Genomic DNA, 25,680 nt, shown 5'->3' on the forward strand with positions numbered 1-25,680 from the left:
TATTATCATTTGTCTGTATCTTTTCCCATAACCTTTCAATTTTCGCTCTAAGTTGTCATAACCTCTCTCCTGCTTACCACTCTGATTTTATTCGACATTTTCCCTTCCCTTGCAACTTCAGTTCCCTCAACCGAAACTTAGGCGATAATCTCAACACATGCATTCCCTTAGTTTTGTTTTTCTGTTGTAACTCAGAGTCAATACTATCTTGTTCCTATGAGGTTTTATTCTTACATTTCTGTGCCGCATTTATTTTATGAACTTCATTTTACGTAAATTCTATTCTTTGTATGAAATAATAAAATACAATTATTCTGACTATTACACTTTTACTATGTCATACTACTTTTTACCAATAAAACGGTAGGAAAGGACGTGTTTCAAACAATCATGGCTGTTTACCGCTACAATTTTATCACCTCTCTAGCATTTGTTTGTTTTTATCACTTCCCTAGCATTTGTTTCTTTGTTTGTCAACATTTCAAACCGCAAATTCTTTACGGTATATAAAATATGCTTTGCGATCGTCATTTGTTTATCGCATATAAATCGTCACCGGAAAATGGCAGCTCCTTTCAAACGTTTTGGTGAAGCTAACATTATTGAAATAAAATTTTAATAATCAATATTTTGTTGTATATGTCTTCTAATCTTTAGATACTTTCTTCTAATCGTGTAATAGTCAATTAAATCCCAATCGAGTTTTGATTTTCTCTGGATAAATCAAAACCTCTAGTGAGATTGCTGTTGAAAAAAATTAGAGTAGTCTAGTGTTAGTTTTATTTTAATCACGATTCTTTTCAATAATTCCTCTTGTATTACGGTATAGTCGGCTGATTGCATATTTATTTTGAATTTATGTACTGACTTATTTGAGCCGTTCAGAGCAGAAGTGGTTTAAGTCAAAATTGGGTAATGAGGTTTAAAGTAAAAATTCTGAAAATACAGCGCAAAGTAGCAATTAATATGGCCTTCGCGCTATCCACTGACTACTAATAGTTTCAATAAAATGAATATTAATTGGCACTTTGCGCTGTATTTTACAGAATGTTTACTTTAACACTCATTACCCATTTTTGACTTACACCACTTCTGCTCTGAACGGCCCATTTATTTCTTACTGTAACCTCTACAGTGTCAAATTCAAGATATTTTGTTTCCTTACAAATATATTTTAAATACTGCGTAGTTTTGTATAGAAATAAATTCCTCATTTGGTCTTGCATCTGTACTAAACCGCCCCAAACGACTTTTCCTATAAATATTTTACTCATTTTTCTTTGGGTTACTAGGCAACGGGCTATTTGTTTTTATCTGTCGCTGCTATTGTACTGAAACACATTTCAAGTAGCATTAACTGCACATGTATTCTACTAATGGCTTCAATTTCTCATTGAAAATATGCGATAATGCAATCGAATTTCCAGCTCTTCTACTCTTCCTTTTGGAAAAAAAAAGGAATAAGTGCAAAACCAGCAGATCAAGAAACAATATTCGTGAAACAGATGGGCAAAGAATAGTCAGTATTATGACGGCATCAAACTGATTTACCCGATTCAATAATGGAGAACCAAATCTCCCTCAGGAAGAAAGCCTATTCTTATTATTCGAAAATAATCACAGGAATTTACCCTCCTACACAATTCGCTTCCATTCACTCCATCTAAAGTTTTTCCCCATCATCTAGCGATCTCCAACCTTTTCAAGTCTCCTTCGACGGATTGTAACTACTTCTTTCTTGACCTTCCTTGTTGCCTCACCTCATCCACTTCAAAGAGAAATCTTAATTCCAATTTCCTATATTATTTTGTAGTGTTAAGGGGTTAGGTACAGCTTACACAGTAAAATTTTGGAAATATTCAACATTTTATTGCCTTCATTACTGTATCTTGTACAATAATGAAAATTAGTATGTGTAAAACACTGTTCTTCTGCTATGTGAAAAAATATTTTAACTATTTAAAAAAGTTATTTATATTTTTTTATTTCAAAATTCAATTCACTGTGCAGTGATGAAGCGTTTCCCACATAACTCAAAAAAACTATCCAACATTCTGTGATGAAATATTTTGTGTGTATTTATGCATGTCATATCTACAATATGATGTAAGATCACGTCTTTACCTTTGACAGATTGTGTGATAAAAAATAAATTCATTTAATAAAATGGTCTTGAGTTTCAGGAATAAAATAAAAGAGAGAAAACATGAAAAAGTTAACAAGTTTATGATTTATGAGTGAAACGTTTCATCACTGCACAGTAAACTGCAACCATTTTGAATTTTGAAAAAAAAAAATATCTAAATATTTTTTATCGTAAAATATTTTTAATAAAGCAGAAGGACAGTGGAGAAAAAATGGGAGTATAAGGGTACAGTACATCGGTTATTCATAGATTTCAAAAAGGCATATGACTGGATTAAGAGGGAAGTATTATATGATATTCTTATTGAATTTGGTATTCCCAAGAAACTAGTTCGATTAATTAAAATGTGTCTCAGTGAAACATACAGCAGAGTCCGTATAGGTCAGTTTCTATCTGATGCTTTTCCAATTCACTGCGGGCTAAAGCAGGGAGATGCTCTATCACCTTTACTTTTTAACTTCGCTCTAGAATATGTCATTTGGAAAGTTCAGGATAACAGGCAGGGTTTCGAATTGAACGGGTTACATCAGCTTCTTGTCTATGCAGATGACGTGAATATGTTAGGAGAAAATACACAAACGATTAGGGAAAACACGGAAATTTTACTTGAAGCAAGTAAAGCGATCGGTTTGGAAGTAAATCCCGAAAAGACATAGTATATGATTATGTCTCGTGACCAGACTATTGTACGAAATGGAAATATAAAAATTGGAGATTTATCCTTCGAAGAGGTGGAAAAATTCAAATATCTTGGAGCAACAGTAACAAATATGAATGACACTCGGGAGGAAATTAAACGCAAAATAAATATGGGAAATGCGTGTCATTATTCGGTTGAGAAGCTCTTATCATCCAGCCTGCTGTCGAAAAATCTGAAAGTTAGAATTTATAAAACAGTTCTATTACCGGTTCTTCTGTATGGTTGTGAAACTTGGACTCTCACTCTGAGAGAGGAACATAGGTTAAGGGTCGCTAATATGTTTTCGCGGGATATCAGCCGAGTTAAGATTTTAGAATGCTCCAAGCTTTCGACTGCTATCTCTGCAGCCATCTTCAGGGAAGTGATAGCAGTCGAAAGCTTGGAGCATTCCAAAATCTTAACTCGGCTGATATCCCGCGAAAACATATTAGCGAACCAACGCCGAGAAAGCCTCAAATCATACATACATCACCGATAGCAGTCGAAAGCTTGGAGCATTCCAAAATCTTAACTCGCCTGATATCCCGCGAAAACATATTAGCGAACCAACGCCGAGGAAGCCTCAAATCATACATAGGTTAAGGGTGTTTGAGAATAAGGTGCTTAGGAAAATATTTGGGGCTAAGCGGGATGAAGTTACAGGAGAATGGAGAAAGTTACACAACACAGAACTTCACACATTGTATTCTTCACCTAACATAATTGGGAACTTAAAATCCAGACGTTTGAGATGGGCAGGGCATGTAGCACGTATGGGCGAATCCAGAAATGCATATAGAGTGTTAGTTGGGAGACCGGAGGAAAAAATACCTTTAGGGAGGCCGAGACGTAGATGGGAGGATAATATTAAAATGTATTTGAGGGAGGTGGGGTGTTATGATAGAGACTGGATTAATCTTGCACAGGATAGGGACCGATGGCGGGCTTATGTGAGGGCGGCAATGAACCTTTTCGTTCCTTAAAAGCCATTTGTAAGTAAGAAGGATAGTGTTTACACATACCAATGTTTATTATTATACAAGATATAGTAATGGAGAAAAAAATTTTGAATTTAAAAAAAAAAAAACAAAATTACTATTGTAAGCTATACCCAACCCCTTAACCGATTCAATAATGCAGAACCAAATCTCCCTCAGGAAGAAAGCCTATTCTAGATAAAACTAAGGAAAGACGTATTCTTCTTATTATTCGAAAATAATCATAGGGATTTACCCTCGTACACAATTCGCTTCCATTCAACTCGATCTAAAGTTTTTTCTCCATCATCTAGCGATTTCCAACCTTTTCAAGTCTCCTTCGACGGACTGGAACCACTTCTTTCTTGGCCTTCCTTGTTTCCTAACCTGATCCACTTCAAAGAGAAATCTTAATTCCAATTTGCTACATATTTTGTAGTGTTAAACCAGAATTGTAGTGCAGATTGTAGAAAATATATTAAGCGTCTGACTACCCAAAATTTTGACTAACTTACAAATGAAATTTTACCGACCTCTCCCTGAATACGAACGAGAACTTTGATTTGATATGCTCCGTAAGTTATTCTAATTTTTATATCTGAAATGCGTATGTATAATTGTATCCGGCTGATCGATGACTGGAATTCCATATAAGGTAAAGTACCCAAATAAGAGACAGGGCCCTAATAAGAGATACCTTGTTAACTTCTCCGGTATAATTTGCCATCTTTCGACAACTATGGTAAATCAATGTTTGTGCTTCTAAGGCATCGTGTTCTTTGTCTAACGACAGTTGAAAGTAAGCAACGAAGCTGAGAGCAAGAAAAGTAATTTTTCACACTTTGAACTTTTCACTGGTTTTTGTTGAGGAAGAGAACAGCAGGTAATGTAAGCTACAACAAATATATTATTAATTTTATAAAATTGGTAGCAAAATGTCGCATATGATAAGGTAGATTGCTAATAAGGAAGCTAATAACTTATGATCTTGGGTAGCTATTTCATTTTTATTTACTTCGTTCCCTAATAAGAGATACCTAGGGATCCTATTAAGAGATAGTATCTCTTATTTAGAACCCATATTTGGTATTATTATGATGCTCACCTTTGAGAGATTACGAAAAGCTTTAATGCTTCTAGTCGTGTCAGTTTGTCTGCCAGCAACTACATAAGAACCAATGAAAGATTAATTGAACTATTAATTAAAATTAATTACGAATTAGGTCAATCATTAATTATCCATTGTCCTCAATTATTCATTACAAAATTACTATTTGAAATGATTAAGTTATCTTTATTAATGACTAAAATTAATTATTCATTGAGATGGCAATAATATCAGTAGCTAAAGTCAATTAAAATTAGCTAGTCCGACAATATTTACCTTACTTAAAGATCAAAACATAAGTGCTTAATTCGCAAAAGATTCTCTATACATTTCAAATAAAAATATTGTGTAATTATTAAAACAATTAAATTTAATAGTGATTCCTGATTTCGAAAATTTCGTTGGACATGTGTAAATATCGCCACTACAGTCAGTGCCAGCGTTTGTGGCGCGTGTTCTTGAGTAAAAAGCCAGTCAGTGAGCACTTGTTGCCAGTGTAGCTGAGAACGGTAACAGCCAACACGTCACGTAAGCAACCTGTCAATCACAGTTGTCAGTCTTGTTGCCCATTGACTGCGTCAAAGGCAAGACACTCGCACTTTGCGTTTCTGGGATGTGACTGGTCAGTGTACTCAAGGATCTGTGGCATCTGTTGCCACTTCGGCTGAGAGTGGTACCACCTCCTAAACAGATGTGACTTAAGCAATCACAGTTGTCAGATTTAATGCCCACAGACTATGGCAAAGATAAATGGCTCGCTCTCAACGTTCCCATTACTTATTTCACGCGCCAGAAACGGTGACTTTGGTTATACCACAGTTAGGCCTACAGAAGCAACAGCAGCAGCAACAGCAGCAGCAGCAGCAACAACCACCACCTCAAGAGCCTTAAGCTTCAACCAGTGGGTAAAAGCATGTAAAGTGATCCAGGGCAGGAAAAGGAGCTATCATAATTGCAGTTCTGATAAAAGAAAATGAAAGATAGTTTAGATAAGGAAAATCAAAGAAAAGACTGAGCTCGTAAGAAGTTGTTCGAAAAACAACTAAAATCGCAGAAAAACTCAGTCCAAGAAGCACTGCTTGAGTTAGTCCAGTGATGAAGAATCCGCTGTTGAAATGAAATTAATTAACTGTAGTGATTCAGAATATGGAGACATTTATGATGATGGAGAGTGCTTGGTTTGCACCGAATTTTTTTCAGAGGACACCAGGGCTCAGGGTGGAGAAATAGATTCAGTGTTCAAAATGTCGTCGTTGGGCACACGAAGACTGCAGCACTGATGATGAACCTTTCATTTGTCAAACTTGCTCAATACAGCAAAATAAGAATTGTGTCAATTAAAAGGGTCGGCAAAATAAGTGCAATCAACTTAAAATTAAAATATAGAGATCGAAATTTAATATTCTATCATTTTTCTTTCTCTAGCAAAATATAAACGTTAGCAATAGTAGCTTAAATAAGATTAGTACATTCATGTCCGATTTGACCGACTTTGTGTTCTTTTCGTAAACTATCTTAATTTCACTTGGAAAAATGCCAAATAAACAACATAATTTCTGTTGAGAGGAGTTAGGTCACTGTTGCACTGACGTCTTCAATTTTAAAATGTTCCTTTATTTATTAAAGTATCTACATGACTTCACATTGTTATATATTGCTTCAATTTTCAGCCAAATGATGATAATTTTTGTCCATGTTCAAAAATAAACTTAAATAACACACGTATCTCTTATTTGGAACCCCTTTTCAAAACATCAGTATTTCCTAGTTTTACTTTTTTATAATTTAAAGTAATAATAAAAACTGACTAAAATTTGTATTGTCAATTCTAAAAATAGACAAAATGCTGTATGTATTCCACTCATTCAGATTAAAAATGTCTATTCCCATCCTCATTTATAAGCAGTTAAAAAAGTGTCTCATATTTGGGAACATTACCTTACCCAGTCTGGACGATTCTAAACATCCTGTATCAGGTATCTGTCCTCTACAGTCTTTTCCACTGATTCCTTTCCTGATCACCATGACCTACCTCTCTTGTGTTACTCCAATCTCTCTCAGTTTTACTCGTATATAGCATTTGGTCACTTCTCTTCACTCATCCGACTGACATGGCAATATCACTTCAGAGTCCTACCTTTCACACGAATGACCACATTTTCTTCACTCCTCCTCTTCTTTATCCTCGCTCGGGACTCTATTGATCCTAGAAACTCGAGTATTCTGTTGAATGTAACCCATTTCTATAGTTGGTAGACGTTCTTTATCCATTTTCTTAGGTACCGAAAATCAAATCCGTAACAGAAAACAAGTTATTATCTATGTGGATATAGTCCTTTGTCACCTAACTCACGGTCAAAATATTGCCACGGGACAATTAGATTTATGTCGTTTTTAATTAAACTCAAAAATTTGTGTCTCTGTAATAATAATTGCATCCAAGAATACAAAATATTTGTACAGGTAGTTTCCCTTTATGTAAATTCATGCCGTGGAAATCTGATCTTTAATAAAAATATAACCAAAAAGCAAGCAGATTGGATTTGGGCTCATGTATTGATTTAGAAGGTTTTACTAATTGGGAAGTCAAGGGCTGCCGAACATTGAAATCTTTCAAATCCAAGTTAGAAAATTATCTTATGACAAGTTGCCAAACTAACTTACTATTATGACAAGTGTTGTTCATTCATTCATTCATTTATTAATTTTATTCCATAGATCTTACATGAGCAATGAAGCTTTAAGATGTGGAACATGTCAACATTTTACAATATTACAATTACAATTTTTACAAATTTTTATAGTTTTACAATTTAGTAATTTTCTACAATTTTTACAATTTTGTACAATTTTTTTACATTTTTTTTCATTTTGGCGAGATGTAGTGAGATGAGATGAGGTCCGAGGATTCGCCAAAATATTACCCGGCATTTTCCTTTTCGGTGGGGGAAACCTCGGAAAAACTCAACCAGGTAATCAAATCAAAGGGGGTAATCAAATCAAAGGGGTTGATGCCAAGGACTCGCCATAGACCATCCGGCTTCAGTCCCACGGCTGGGGAAAACCTCCGAAGAAACCAAAGTCCAAAGGGGGATCCAACCCAAGCCCGAACGCAGCTCCGGATCAGCAGCCCAGCGAGTCTGTCGACTGAGCTACATCGATGGCTCTACTAAAAGTATACAATACATAGCCAATCAGATTATTAAATTTACAAACGCAAACGATCATTCATAAGTTGAGCTATATTATAATACAAAACAATTTAATTAAATTTAAGGCATAAACAATTCAACCAGTTGTGATATACAGAAATTGATAATACATATCATGCAAACTACTTCAAATTACAAACACAAACAATTTATCAGTAGAGCTATATAGATTACTATTCAATTTAAAGCATATACAATTCATCGGCCAAAACTATACAAATATATACAATACAAAGTAGCATACTTTCATTAAGCTATACAAATTTGTGCAATTAATATCAAGTAGATTAATTCAATTTATAATCATAAACAATTCATCAGTTGAGCTATACATATTACCATTCAATTTACAGTAGGTCTATATACAATTCATCAGTAGAGCTACACAGACTAGTAATCATTTTAAGAACATATACAATTCATCAGCCAAACTATACAAACATATACAATCAAATTAGTTCAATTTACAAACTTATTTTCGTTAAGCTATACAATTCATATGAAGTAGATTAATTCAATTTATAAGCTTAAACAATTCATCAGTTGACCTATACAGTATACTATTCAATTTACAGTACATACAATTCATCAGTTATGCTAAACAAAAAATACAATACATAGTAAACAGATTAAGTCAATATAAAAACATATTTTAGTTGAGCTATATAAAATTGTACATGTCATTTAAGTAGAATAATTCAATTCACAAGCATAAACAATTCATCAATTGTGTAGAAGGTATGAGTATGTAGAAATTTGGTTAATTCTTTTCTGAACCCTTTCTCGTTGTTCTTCAAATCTTTAAGACTATTAGGCAGTGCATTGAAGACTGTTATACATGAATAGCGAAGTCCTTTTTTAAAACAGCTTAGACTAACAGAGGGTAGATGAAGATCTGATTTATGTCTTGTATTAAAATGATGAATGTCTTGATTAGTACTGAATTTATCTTGGTTCTTAATATACAGCATCATTAGGGAAAGAATGTATTCACAAGGTAAAGTCAAGATTTCTAAGTTTCGGAAAATATTTTTACATGAGGTCCTTTTATGCACACCGGCCATTATTCTTATAGCTTTCTTTTGTAAAACAAAAACGTGTTTAGCTTCAGACGAGTTACCCCAGAATATTAATCCATATTTCATTACAGAGTGAAAATATGCAAAGTATGACATTTTAAGTAAGTTTATATCACCAATAGTAGATAAGGATCTTAATGCATAACAGGCAGAGCTCAATTTACGAGTAATACATTCTATATGCGTTTTCCAGTTCAAGTGATTATCCAATTCTAAACCAAGAAACTTTGTGCTTATAGATTCTTTGAGATGAGTTCCATTTAATCGAATACTGTAGGAAACCTGAGCACTATTGTGTGTACTAAATTTGACTGCACTGGTTTTATCAACATTAAGTGCTAGTTTATTTGCATGGAACCATTCATTCATTAGATTCAGCACTGTATTAGAAGTGTTTATAAAATGATCGTATTGTTTGCTTGAAATAATTACACTTGTATCATCTGCAAATAAAATTACATGGGATGAATTGTTTATGGTCAAGGCTAAATCATTAATATAAACTAGAAACAACAGACCTAAAATTGACCCCTGCGGAACACCATGTTTAATATTTCTAAATTCTGAATAAGTAACTTTATGACTATTTGGTACATTTATTTCTACCTTTTGTTTTCTATTTGATAAGTACGATGTAAACCAACCCAACATCTCATCTTTAATACCATAAAACTTCAATTTTTTTTACTAATATACTATGGTCTACACAATCAAATGCTTTAGCCAAGTCACAAAAAATCCCTCCTACATGTAGTTTCGAATTTAATGAATTTAGTATTTCATCCACCAAACTAAAAGCAGCATTCTCTGTCGATTTTTGTTTTCTAAATCCAAACTGTTCTAAAACTAATATATTGTTGGACTCCAGGTAATGATATAATCTATTATACATAACTTTCTCAAACACTTTTGAAAATGTTGTTAATAATGATATGGGTCTGTAATTAGCAATAGTACATTTATCTCCCTTTTTGTATATTGGTTTTACTATTGAATATTTGAGTCTTTCTGGAAAAATACCACATTGCATTGACAAATTGCATAGATAGCTTAACGGAGGGGATAATATTTCAGAACAAGCTTTCAGAACTTTACTTGGAATTTCATCATATCCAGAGGAATATTTTGTTTTTAGTTGTTTTATCACATGCATGATTTCTGCTGCGGTAGTGGGAATAAATTTGAGACCTAAAAACTCAGTGTTAAATGCATCAGTTAGGTAACCAAGTGCAGCATCTTCTGCACAATCTTGAATGTTTAAGTTGTTGTAATGCATGTAATGCATGTTTCCACGTATTCACATTTTTTAAGTCCTACTGATATTTAACTTATTTTATATTTTTGTTTTCATATTTTCCGATAATGGTATATCTCTAATGTGATAAGTTGAGCTATATATAATCATAATTTTTCTTACTGTGTGTACTTAAAAATATTGTATTCATTGTATGCTTTGTACTGCACTATTTTATTACTACTATCAGTATTATTATTACTATTAGGCCTATTATTATTATCATTATTATTATTATTACTATTATTATTATTATTATTATCAAAAATTATCTTATTTTTTTATACTTTGTATGCCTCATTTATTTTGACCGGCTGTTCACATTTTATTATGCTTTTTTCTTTCTTTCTGTATATTATATATTATGTCTGATTTCTTCTTTCTTGTTGTTTACATTTTATTATTATTATCTTATTCAGTTTTGTGTGTAAAATTGTAGTGTACTTTGTAAATTTGTAGTGTTTTTGTAACGCAGTTTTTACTCCTGATTGAGTGTTAGAGAAGGCCGTATGGCCTTAACTCTGCCAGGTTAAATAAATCATTATTATCATCATCATCATTATTATTATTATTATATTATTATTATTTACAATTGAGAACTTCAAATGGAAAACCATGAAAGTGCCACAAAAAGGAAAAATAAGTCTTTTAGTAAGACTGAATGTATGTACCAAGCTGAACAAAATTATAAACAGTGAATGTGCCTCAGATTATAATTTCAGTTTATATAGACGTGGACAAGCTGTGCTGCTTGTGTATGAATCACGTAGAGTAAAGAGAAAAACCATGAATGTGTCCCCACCATTACCGATGATACCCGTGTTTTGTTTAGTTCTGAAACAACGTGTCTGTGTCTCTGTATCAGGAATAAGGATGAAAAAATACGTAAGTGAAGAAAAGAAGGAGGACTTGATAGCATTGGTCTCTTTTTTACTTGAAGATAAGCACAGAAAGTTTTATTTGGAAATGTGTGGACACCAAATGAAGTTTGAAAGTACAGCCAGCGATGAGGACTACTAGTAAAGAGATTTATTTCCGACATGGAGAGTTGAACTATAGATCTGGTGTAAATATGTTATTCATAGAGTGTATTCAGTACCATTCCGTCGTCAGAAACCTCGGCATTTTCTTGGACGAAAATTTAAATTGGGAATGACAAATATAGGAAATATCCAAGAGAATGTGCTATACCATGCATTCTCTTAACCCATTCAGAAACTTCCTCCCGCCAGAATTAAAACAGACTTTAATGCAACCCTCGTACTACCACTGTTTCACTATTGCGACGTAATACTTACAGACTTGACAACTGATCTTTCGAACAAGCTGCAGCGTGTGCACAATATGAATGTCAGATTCAACAGCAATGCTCACAAATTTGACCATATTACACCTTCGTTCAAATCTTTATCCTGGCTGCAACTTAGTAACCGTAGAACACTTCATTCGCTGTCTCTTCTGTTTCGAGTTCTCCACACTTCTATTCCAAATTATCTTCGTTCTCGGTTTAACTACTTATCCTCCAATCACAATCTAAACACCGGGTCACAGGAGAGCCAAATCCTAGCAATTCCTGCCCATAGAACATCCCACTATTCATCCTCTTTTACTGTCTCAGTCCTCCGTGAATGGAATTCTCTACCTCAGAAGATTAGGGGCTGCCAGACAATAACCACTTTCAAGAAAAGGCTAAACGATTTCTTATGGGCGCAGTCAAATTGAAGTTATAATTGTGATCGAGTTTAATAATGTAATTTAATTTAATTTAGGTATGACTATTATTATTATTATTATTATTATTATTATTATTACATAATTATTTCATTGGTGTTGTGAAGATAACAAGAATTGTCATTGTATTATATTAATTATGTATTATATTGTCTTGTATTGTAGAATTGTATTGCTTTGAATTGTATTGTACTGTATTGTATTGTATTAATTATGTTATATTCATAACAATGTAGTAATTTGCTATCATATTGGTTCAGTGAAAGAGAAGGCCGAATGGCCTTAACTCTCCCAGGTAATGTGAATAATGAAAGTGTTTATTATGCCAATAATATTGTAGGTTTCGTGAAGTTAAAAGTAAAGGCCCTGGTCCAGTATCAGTGAGGAATTATGCCATTAATGACATTATACTATTACTTACGAATTTGTTATGCAAGCTTCATAATCCTGTATATTGAACCAAAATGAAATATCCAATTCCATAATAATAAAATTATTCCAACTGGAATAATTTTATCTTCAATTTCCATATTAGGTTTAATATTATGTACATTAAGAAAACATGAAAGTGCTTTTACTATGGTAATAACGCTTTTCTGTAATACTGAACAATTTTGTTTTTGGCACTTTCATGGTTTACCATTTGAAGTCCTCAATTTCTCCTTTTCCACATGAAGTTCAAACGTCCAGTGATAAGTTATAAGAGCACACATATTGTGTATGAAAAGATGACTGTGTAAAAATAAATCATCATCTTCATCATCATCATCATTATCATCATCACCATCTTCATCATTTTCTTCTTTTCTTTTCTTCTTCTTGTTCAAGGTAGGCAGCCAACCCTGTTAAGTCTTAGAGGTCATCCTGTCATCGGCAACGAGGTCTTCTGATTTCCCGATTATCTTTAGAATTATATTGTGGTGCGTGATAAACTAGTCTGTTAAGTCCATCTGAAGTATTTTATCCTATTATTTGATCATCTGTTATAGAATTATAATTGTGTATATTTTGTTGTCTCATTATATAGTGTTTTATTTACTTCTTGCAATGTTGCTACTTTATTCATTATATCACTGTTATAATCAAAAGAGATGTAACATTCTAGGTAATTAAAATGCTTTACTTGTTCGATGTCTTTCTTTACTATTGCTACTTTGGATCTAATTTGTTGTTAGCATTGGAATGACACATTTTTTTTAAATCTGTACACTTATTCTGAAATTCTATTGTTGACATATTTTATGCAATTTAAACATTCCTTTGCAGTTCGTCTTCTGTACTTGTTGCTATTACCTGATTATCAGCATACAGCAGCCGTGGCGAAAATGTAATCGTGCGCCGAGCCACTGTGTAACCTGCAACGTGCATAGCACCTATGGAGGGGGGCGGACACTCGACGGGGAAGTGAAGAAACTGTCTGAGTTATTAACGGATTCCATTTTCCTTTTGTCAATCACTTAAATATAATTTTATACAGTATAAGGTTACAAACTAAAGTTTAGTACGTGTAACGTAGAAAGAAATGAACAAAAAAACATAGGACACATTATCACAACCTATGTCTTCAGAATGTCTCTGCGACAGAGTTTCAAAATCAGGAATTATGTCACTTACTGACGGTCGTAGTTTATCATGAAGGTATTTGTCTGTCAGTCGTAATCTGAATTTGGTTTTTATTATTTTCATTGTTGAAAATAATTTTTCACAAACGTAAGTTGTAGCGAACATGGCTTCAACAGAGCAAGCGAAAGAACGAAGGTTCGGACCTTTATTTTTTGGCAAAGATTTGAAAAGTTCAACATTTATCAAGTCCTTACATTAGCTTTCATTTAAAATCACATTGTAAATCTGCGAGTTTAAATTGAAGATCTAACCGCATTATTCGTACATCTGCTGAAAAAGGATCGACGTACAGAAATAATAATAATAATATTAATAATAATAATTCACCTTTTAATGATTCATGAGTAGCATGTAGTATAGTACCGTTTTATGTTATACAACCGTTCCTCGTAATACTTGTGAACAAATCATACATTTAATATTCTTCTCATATTGGCAGCAAAAAAATGCGTCCTCCCATCCTACTTGAAACATTCGTTTCTGTAGAGGTACATGGTTTCGAGAGAGACATTGGACGATACGCCACTCGCAGGTCAGAGACAAATAAGCAAATGAAACGGAATTTGGTTCCAACGAGTGAGAGGGTGGAGTTAGGGAAGGCAGGAAGTAAGAGAAATGCACAGCTATCATTGCGAACCACAATGTGCTCGTGAGTCACATTTTCGCCACGGCTGGCATACAGTAATATATTTCCAGTAATTTGTATTATCAAATTATATTTCTTTATTTGTTTCTTCATACCATTTCTTTATTATTTTATTCATGTATACATTAAACAAAACTGGAGAAAAGACTGCAATCTTGTTATACTCTTTGGTTAGTGTAAATTTCATATTAGGGCTACTTGTCTCATTTCCATAGGCTCGCAAACATTTTATATAATCACATGAGTTTTGTCGATACAGATTCTATTTGGTCAGCAGTACGTCTTGTACTCATATTATGATGATGTGATAATCCATCCTTATACGTTAAGAAATGTTAAGGCAAAGTTAAGGGGAGACTGAACTGAAAAATAGGTATACATGACCTAAAAATGTGATATTTGGATTTTTACACTTAAAAATTTCTAAATATTGTTATGAAACATTTCACCAAGTTTCATTTGCATATTGCTCTTCTAACAGGTGTTTCTGCCGCCATTTTTGAAGTCATTCGCTACCTATTTAAATGCCACGATAGATCATGTCTATTCTGTCTGCAAGGTTTCTCCTGTCTGTATTTCAAAATTATTGTGATTTTCCTCAACTTTCTAAGTGATTATTTTCACATTGAGGCAGAGAGTCCGTTTCAGATAGTGTACATAGTATGTGTCGAACTGATAGATTTTCAGAATGTATGTAGAATGCATTTAAATTTTGTTTTCTATTTTCTTGGTTTAAATTTTGTCTACACATTCACTTCTTTAAAATCTATCCAGTCTCACATTTATTAACATATTGTTCTGAAATTTTTTTCTGTTTCTGTATGTAATCTTTTCGTACTTTGAAGCAGTAATTAGGAGAGGGAGAGACCGATTTATTAGCGAAGTGATATCTCCATATTTTATTACATGTATTCGCGGGGATGTTCTGGCGACTTCGTTAGAATTAGCTTCCTCACACAGGTGTTTCGTCACTTGTCAGCATCGGACACATTTAGGGCCACCTTGAGCGGGGTTTCGTATAGACTCGATGAAGCATAAAAGCCGGAGTCGGACTAGACCCGTGGGAAAGATACTGCCAAGCTTGGGTTTTCCAAAGAACGGGTATTCCTGTGAGATATACAAACTAATTTGAGGTTATGGGAAATCCAAAGTTTAAATTTAGAGATGACATATTTCGCGCCCAATAAGAAGAGATCTTGGTCCAGCGTATGAGGTCACTTTGGACCAATAGGGAATAGATTTTAGGCCAGTTAGTGACGTAGTTTTTAACCAATAGGATAGTTAGTTTTAGCGTAGGATAGGTTTTTATAAATAAGGGTGACGGGGAGCGGAGATGACGACTACTATTCCGCTTCGGAGCGGAGATCATCAAAACAACTTTACATCGTGTCGGCGGCCCTACATACAGGGCAGAATAACTACTTCGTTTGGTGTCGACAGGACTACTATTTCGCTTCGTGTCGTAGTGTACGGGACAGAGTATTGAATTTATAGTATCGGATAGAGCTTATTCAGAGCTGCAACTGAGTCGATACAGAATTGCGACCAACGATTGAATTATAAGTCAGCCGGAAATACATACTCTAGGGTTTACCAAGTGGATACGACAATAAACTTATAGTTTTGAAGTTTACGCTGCCTTTTATTTAAGTAGCCGGCTTGGTATTATTCCCGACATCAACCTACACCACAACCGTACCTCGGCTACCCTGAGTGAATCTCACGCAACATCGAGACGCACCCACCCTCAAATGGCGCCCAACGTGTGGTCACAATAACCACTCACCCTCAAATGGCGTCCAACGTGGGGCCTCAATAACGACACCCACCCACAAATGGCGCTTTCCAACGTGGGGCTCGAAGGAAGACAGCTGTTCCAGTGACCGGCCCCGGGTGCGAACACAGCACCAAACAACGAGGAGGACCGGACGGAGCAGTTCAGCCCTGCATAGCCGAGGAACGACGCTGGAAGGCGGGAACAGAACCAAGCCATCGCGACATCACGACAACACTAGAGAAGACAACACGGGGACCACCAGAGAAGGCGACTCGGAGAGGCTGTGGCAAGTATGAATAGAAGACGTATAAATGTGTATATATGTATATGATATTTTGGGGGAATAATTATAAAGTGTATATGTTTCAATTTCTGGTGTGATATTTCGGGTGTATATATATATATATATATATATATATATATATATATATGTATTTTTTTGTGTGGGATATTTTGGGGGAAAGAGTGAAATAAGTGTATTGCGTAATTTGTTGGAAGTGAGTCGAGTGCAAATACAGGCCTAGTTAGATTATTATTGGGAAAGCAAGCGTCGGATAGATGACAGAGTAGCATATAGATGATACTACGTAGCCATAGGAGTAAGGTAGTTAGGAAAATACGAGAAAGACGAGGAAATAGAAACAAGGGAACCATGGAGCAAAGGAAGGACGAGGAAATTATGGAAATTAGGGAGGAGGTCGAGAATAACGCAGGACAAGAAATAGAGGGAGAGCGAACGGTGGAAAAGCAACAGAGTAGAGACAGTGGCAAAGGGGAAATGACGCTAGAACAGTTATGGGAGCAGATGAGACAATTCATGGAAAATAACTCAAGGGAAAGTAAAGAACAAATAAAGCAAATGGAAAATAAATTAGACAACAATTCAAGGGAAAGTAGAGAACAAATCAAACAAATGGAAACTAAATTAGAGAATAACTCAAGGGAAAGTAGAGAACAGATTCTGAGGGAAAGTAAAGAACAAATAAAACAAATGGAAACTAAATTAGAGAATAACTCAAGGGAAAGTAGAGAACAAATAAAACAAATGGAAAATAGATTGGGGGAAAGTTCGAGAGAGATTAGAGATCATATTGCAAAATTAGCGGAGAGAGGAAACAAGATGGAGGACAAAATAGAGAAGCTAGAGGGGAAATTAACCGAGAATGGGATCGGAATGGAGAACCAATTGAAGATAGCTATGGATAGGATGTCAGAAAGTATGAAGGATTTAGAAGTTAGAGTTAGAGATAGCGCTACTAGAGAGAATAGCGACCTAAAATCAGCTGTTGAGGAAACGATAGTGGAGAAGGTTCGAGAAATTCAGAATTCGGTGGAAGAGAAAATAGGTGAGATGGATCAGGAAGTGGACGGTCTCAAGCGAGCCATAAAGAATAAAGAAAGGGCGGATAACGAATGTTTGGAAGAATTAAGAAGTAAACTAAACTCAATAAACGACGTACTAAATGGGGGTAGTCCCGCAAATTTAAGCGGACATAGCAGCTCGGACCGTGCAGTTTCTAGACAAGAGGGCACAAGTGAGAGCCCGGCATCAGGTAGCAACATAAATGTAAGACATGTTAACAATAGTGTTGGTGAGGAATGTCAGACCTCACGGGATGATGTGCGTAGTGAGTTGATAAGTGTAAACGACAAGGCATATTTAGGCCGTCCCCAGTACCCCACTCACATTTTGAATGAGATTGGTTACCCTATTTTTGATGAGGTTGAATTTTCAAACCCACATAACTACATAAGTGAGCTAGAAACGTACTTTAGAGTAAGAGGGGTGCCGGATGACTTAAAAATGACTGTCGTACGAAAGAGCCTAAAGAGCCGACCACTCAACTGGGCGCTAGTGGCCCTAGGGGATAATGTCACTCATGAGGAATTCAGAGAAAAATTTTCGGAGAGATACTGGGGACAAAGACAACAACAAAGAATTAGGAAGGAAATTAATCAGAGCAGGTTTGACGCGGGAAGAGGCGTCTCTATGATAGATTATTTTCTTGAAATTGTTAAGAAAGGGAAAAGCCTCAATCCGCCAATACCGGATTCAGAGCTGATCCAAACTGTGATTTCGCAGTATCCCGAGAACATAAGATATAATCTGATCGTAGCAGGGCCCCGAGACTTCGGGGAAACAATAGATTTATTGACTGCGCTGGATGGTTCGGACGCCACGCACTATGAATGTAGTGGACAGGCAGATTATGAACATGGCAAAGGAAAGGGTTCAAGCCCCACCGACCAGAAAGCGGGGAAGGGGGCAAGTACGGCCTTTTCATCCCCAAGGACAGGAGCCCAAAATCAGAGTAACTGGGGTGGTGACAGGAGCCCCAACAATGCACATAGTCGGTACCATAATGGCCATAACGGAGGGAAAAGTCCCAACAGGGAGAGAAGGAGTGACCCGCCCTTTGGGGGTCCTTACAATAATAGTAGGAATAACCAGAGTAGTCATAACAGGATGAGAAACGATAGAGGAGGTGTTGGTCCCGTGCGTAGGGTTAACCACATAAGATGGTACACGGGAAGACAAGAAAATGGAAATAATAGGCTTAGAACCCAACCACACTGGCTTAGGAACAGAAATTACAGACAGGGATTCTGGCAGCCTAATTTTAGCAGGGGACCGCAAAATCGAGGTGATTGGAGGAGACAGGAGCAGGAGAGAGATAGGCGAGACGTCCTACAAGAAATGGCCTCACAAGGGTGCCATAGGCCACCTACACAGTGTAACGTGGGACAAAGTAGGAATAGAGACATGAACGGACGTCAGCAAAGTCCGGTCAGAATAAGTATGGGCCGGGAGCCTATAAATAGTAGAAATAGAGACGAGATAGCAGTGGAACCGACTGCGTCGCACTCGGGAAACTGCTAGACGGAAGTCTCAAGGGTTCGGAGATTTCTGTAGCTAAGTGCAATAAGTCACTATCCAAAGAATCCACCAACGCGGTAAGCGTAAAGAGACAGAGCGAGATTACTAACCCAGAGTTAGAAAATAATGGGACTTATGTATTGCCTTATATAGATGCCAAAATATTTGGGATAAAGTGTTGTGTGTTGTTGGACTCGGGCTCCACAAATAATGTATGCAGCTTGGAATTTTTTCAAAAGGTTAGGGATTCAGGAATAAAACTGCAAACGTTACCGATATGTTCACTGTACTGTGCAGGCGCCCTAAGTAAGAAGAAGGAAAAGGTAAAATATCAAGTATGGTTCGAGTTAGAGTGCGGAGACGTGAAATTAAATGCTATTTTTCTTGTGATACAAAGGTTGACTACCGACATCATTATTGGAGTAGAAAGCTTTTATGAATGGCACGCGCTATTAGATTTCAGGGAAAACAGACTAGGGGTTACGGCAGGTAACGGCAGTGTAGGCCATGTCCCATTCAGTAGCAATAACGCTCGAGCTGAGTTAGATGAGAGAACCGCGGGAGAGATAGAATTACAGGAAGAGTTATTTTTTGTAGAGCACCTCAAAATTTGTAAGAATGTAATTATAGAGGTTAATCCGTGGGAAGGTAACGAGGTAACTAGGGGAGTGTGTCAAGTAGGCTGCGGAGAATGCGAGTTGTGTAACGGCGAATTAGTCCAGGCGAGACAAATAGGACGCAATCTCATTAGCGGTAGGGCCAGATATTGTAATGAGATTTCGCCGGGCGATCGTAGACAGGTAGACGCGTATGACAATAGGAAGACAGGTACTTTCGAAATAGTGAGAGATAAAGTTAACCAGGCACACGGCCTGAGTGAGAGTGAAAGAAAACGCTTAATGGATGTTGTAGGTAGCCATTTAAATGTCTTTTCAGACGCGCCGGGTCTGTGTAGAGTGTATACACACAAAATTAAGGTGGTAGGAATGGAGGAATTTCGACATAAATGTAGACCCATCCCCCTATCTTTAAGGGATCAGGCAGACGAAGTCATAAATGATATGTTTAAAGACGGAGTTATAGAAGTATCGGACTCGCCTTACGTAAATGCATTGTGCTGGGTTAGGAAGCCCAACGGAAGCTTAAGAGTAACGATCGATGCCCGACACGTTAACTCGTTTTCAGTTAAAGATAATTTCAGGACGGAGTCAGTGGACACTTTGTTAGGCCGTATCAGTGACTGTTCTATATTCACTAGTTTGGACTTGACCAGTTCGTATTGGCAGATTCCGCTGGACGAGGACTCGAGAAAATTCACAGCGTTCCTACATAACGGGAAAGTTTATCGTATACCCGATGCCCATTCGGCATCGCGAGTTCTGGATCTGCGCTACTAAGAGCACTTGACATAATTTTTGGTGATTCGACGAAAGGTTTTCTGGCACAGTACATTGACGATTTTCTTATATATGGCAATAATGTGGATAGGCATATTAGGGATATTGATTTTGTACTTACTAAATTGAGAGAGGCTGGTATGACAGTCAAGCTGGGGAAAACAGCATTTTTTAAAGTTGAGACAGTTTTCCTGGGTTACGTAATTTCGTCTGACGGAATTAGACCGGACCAAGAGAGAATTCAGAGCATTTCGAGGATCCCGCCGCCGCGGAACCGGAAACAGGTTCGTAGGTATCTAGGTATCCTACAATACCAGAATCGGTTTCTCGTCAATTATGCTAAGCATGTAGCCCCACTCAGAGCATTGTTGAAGAAGGATACACCCTTCAGGTGGGGGTCGGCAGAGCAGGAAGCATTCGATCGAACGAAACTGCTTTTTGCCGACTCAATTCTGTTGGAAAGGCCTAACGACAGCCTACCTTTTCAGATTTATACGGATGCGTCTTCATATGGATATGGAGCAATTCTATGTCAGACAGATGAAGATAATAAGCGACATGTGATTGCCACAGCTTCTAGGGGACTGTCGCGTACCGAAAGCAACGCATCAATCACGGAACTAGAGATTTCTGCTGTGTACTTCGCACTACAGAAGTTCCGTCAGTATATCTTTAATAGGCAGATAATCATATTTACTGACCATGTAAGCCTAGCGTTTCTGAGTAGATGCAAATTGACGAACTCTAGAATATCTAGATATGTGCACGAAATTTTGGCTCATGATGTGACGATCAGACATATTCCGGGGGCAGACAATATCTTTGGTGATTGTCTCTCTCGTTTGAATTCCAAATTGGGGCTACCGGAAACTATCACCGCCCCCGCGTACGAAATTGCCGTGATGAAAATTGATTCCACGAGGAATGGAGCTCTGACGGGAAAATTTCGGAGAATTGCAGATTTGCAGCAGGAGGATTCCACGATAAGGGCCTTAAGGGACAAAGCTAGAGAAATCTCACAGGTGGAAGACGAAGCGTATGGATTGCGCTCTGGTATCTTGTATAAATTGCATGGTAGGGATATCCAGAAGTGGAAGATATACATACCTGCGAGTATGGAGAATGAACTTATAAATAACTTTCACCAATCTATGTGTCACTCTGGGAGTGATAGGATCATTTTAACTATGTCAGAATCATTTTATATTAAGCAACTGTCAAAGAAGGTTAGAAGGGTAATATCTCGTTGCGAGGTATGCCAGAGGGCGAAACCTCTAAATGTAAGGTATGACAATGTACCACAGGTCATTATTAGGGGTAAAAAGAATGAACTTGTAGCAGTGGACGAACACGGTCCAATGCCCACATCGTCCTTCGGACACAGGTACATATTTGTTACGTACGATGTCTTTACAAAATTTGTAAAGATTTACCCTTTAAGAAATATCTCTAGTAAATTGTGTGCTGACAAGCTGGTTAGAGATTACATACCGACTTACGGTCCGGTAACGGCGGTGCTCAGTGACAATGTGTCGGTACATAAATCGAAAGTGTTTTGCAAAAGGCTGGAAGATGCGGGCGTGAAACTATACAATTGCTCCGCATACTTTCCCAGCGGTAATCCCTGCGAAAGAGCGCTTAGGGATATATCATTGTACCTCCGCATTCTGTGTCACCGAAACCATAAGGACTGGTTTAGGCAATGTGAGGTGATTGAGAGAGTCATGAACCACTCCATCAATCCAACGACCGGAATAGCTCCGATCAAACTCATGTTAGGGATCGATCCCGATCCCATGATAAAGAGTTTGCCGCAGGCAATACAGGAGGGTGAGCCTCCTAGTGCGGAACTACTGTGTAAACTAGCTTTCGACCGAATCAGGAAAAAGGCTGAGTATAGACTCGGTAAAGTTAAAAGATATCGCCACAAATGGGAGCCCACACCCGGCGATTTGGTATTGCTAAGGGACGTGAAGTTATCTTCCGCCCTTAGAGGACGTTACTCACGCATGGAGTTACTGTACAAAGGGCCCTACGAAATTAAAAGTAAATATGGAGACCATACTTTCGAATTGGTAGAAAGGGGAAAAAGTAAACCTGTTGGAAGGTACCACAAGCAACTCTTGAGGCCTTTCAAACAGGAGAGGCTAGGAGGCAGGAATGAGAAAGAGTAGGATGGTTAGTCTCACGCGTACAGCTAGGTGAACCTGTACAGGGCGGCTGGTACAACCAAGCACGCAGAGTGTGTAATTGATCAATTAATAAATAAATGTAAATATGTGAATGAATGGTATTGTACATATGTAAATGTGGATATAAATTGTACATTGTTGTGCTTATTGTGTGAGAGTTGTGTACATAGAAAGGCTTGTGAAGATATATGTAATATTTATTGTAATTGTTTGTAGTGACATTGTAATCTCACTGTATTGTAAATAATGTGTTACCGGCTGATCGCGTGGGGGAACTATGAGGCTAGTTATAGGCAGAAAGCGGGGACATCTCATAACATTGGAAACTCTTTCGGGAATTTCCAATGGTTATGTAGATGGGCATTTGAAGCAGTAATTAGGAGAGGGAGAGACCGATTTATTAGCGAAGTGATATCTCCATATTTTATTACATGTATTCGCGGGGATGTTCTGGCGACTTCGTTAGAATTAGCTTCCTCACACAGGTGTTTCGTCACTTGTCAGCATCGGACACATTTAGGGCCACCTTGAGCGGGGTTTCGTATAGACTCGATGAAGCATAAAAGCCGGAGTCGGACTAGACCCGTGGGAAAGATACTGCCAAGCTTGGGTTTTCCAAAGAACGGGTATTCCTGTGAGATATACAAACTAATTTGAGGTTATGGGAAATCCAAAGTTTAAATTTAGAGATGACATATTTCGCGCCCAATAAGAAGAGATCTTGGTCCAGCGTATGAGGTCACTTTGGACCAATAGGGAATAGATTTTAGGCCAGTTAGTGACGTAGTTTTTAACCAATAGGATAGTTAGTTTTAGCGTAGGATAGGTTTTTATAAATAAGGGTGACGGGGAGCGGAGATGACGACTACTATTCCGCTTCGGAGCGGAGATCATCAAAACAACTTTACATCGTGTCGGCGGCCCTACATACAGGGCAGAATAACTACTTCGTTTGGTGTCGACAGGACTACTATTTCGCTTCGTGTCGTAGTGTACGGGACAGAGTATTGAATTTATAGTATCGGATAGAGCTTATTCAGAGCTGCAACTGAGTCGATACAGAATTGCGACCAACGATTGAATTATAAGTCAGCCGGAAATACATACTCTAGGGTTTACCAAGTGGATACGACAATAAACTTATAGTTTTGAAGTTTACGCTGCCTTTTATTTAAGTAGCCGGCTTGGTATTATTCCCGACATCAACCTACACCACAACCGTACCTCGGCTACCCTGAGTGAATCTCACGCAACATCGAGACGCACCCACCCACAACTTTGATTTTTATTATAATTGTAATTGTAAATTTAATACTAATTGTAATTTTATTTGCAATTGTAATTGCAAATTTAATACTAATTGTAATTTTATTCTTCATATTATAGTCGGAATCTCCTGGTAGAGGGGCAGAGAAAGCCTGACGGCCTTATCTCTACCAGGTTAAATAAATAAATACTAAAAATATTAAATACTATATTCCAATATTTGATAATTGACATTCAAATTTGTGTAGTGTAAAGTATCATTGGGTCTAAAAAATTTTAATTCCCTAATATGCAGGATTTGTTTTAAATTTTGAAATGAATAAATTTAATGATTTTAAATTCAAAACATAATTAGAGCTTGAGCAGACAAAATGCAAATTATGTTTTACCATGCGATAACCTACATTGAGAAAAAAATATTTCAAAATTTGTGAAATTGTAGCATGATATAGGAATTATATAGACATCAAAATATTAACATAAAATTAATATGAATAATAATAATGCTGATATTACTTACACTAAAGCTGTTATATGTTTTATATTAAATTAAATTTATATTATTATTATTATTATTATTATTATTATTATTATTTTATATTAAATTAAATTTATATGTTTGTACCAAGTACTGGCCAGAACTAGTATGCAAAAAATAATTCATGTGTATTTTATAGTTTAGAAGAGGGATACAGAACTGCCGAGCGAGGGGTGAAAAGCAAGGGGAAAGCGTTGGTTCCCCGTTCACAGTCCACCGGCGTTGAATGACGTAACTATGGCCCGTACGCAATCACATAAGACAGACACTGAATACAAATCCTCTCCCCTACCAAGTTAATGACACGGGGATAGAAGGAAGGGGCGAGTGATGTATGCGATGAGTGACGCAACGCCACAATTGTCGCTCAGTTCTGCTAGCCTGGTTTAGAATTTCCCAAAATTCAGTTCAATCCCCCTTAAAATTCGTTACTCATGATTATGTAAATGAAGAAAATTATACTTACACTAAAGAAAAAATTCAGTTGATAATAAATTGTTTACGGTGTTATATGAACAAGAAATGATAATATTGATCAGTCGAAGTAAACTTCCGACAAAAAAAAGCGGCTATTTCATTTATTTCCGCAATGGACACAACATACCCTTCCTCTTTGCAATATATCACTCCTTAATGGTCTAAGCTACAAATCTGAAATAAATTACGAACTGCTCAGCAGTTTGGACTGAATATACTGTCTCTCAACCCATCACATACAATTTATAAAGTTACGGAAACGTTGCCAAGTTGACACGATAGCGAAATAATGTTATGTTCCTTAAATATAAGGAAGCTGCAGTATGGAAGGCAGTATCAGACTCCCCCAAACTTTCTGAGTATGTTTTTGTATAGAATTCACAGGCCTGCAACTACCCCCTCCTTTCGTTATTACAAAAATTCTTGGCAACATCTGCTTTCGTTTTATTGCTGATTGCTAGTGTGGAACAGTAATGAGTCATTGAAGTGAAATATGTTAAAACTTGAGACAGAAAACATTGTTTCAAGCTAACTTTCGTTTTTTGCTTTTTTATGTTACATTTATGTGTCGTTTGTCGTAACTCCACAGCGAAAAGGCACTCGATTAAGACAGAGATGTGGAAATTAGTCTCTTTTCAGATACCCTCGAATTTGAGCTAA

The sequence above is a fragment of the Periplaneta americana genome, chromosome 13, assembly GCF_040183065.1.
Source record: "Periplaneta americana isolate PAMFEO1 chromosome 13, P.americana_PAMFEO1_priV1, whole genome shotgun sequence".
NCBI classification, from domain to species: domain Eukaryota; kingdom Metazoa; phylum Arthropoda; class Insecta; order Blattodea; family Blattidae; genus Periplaneta; species Periplaneta americana.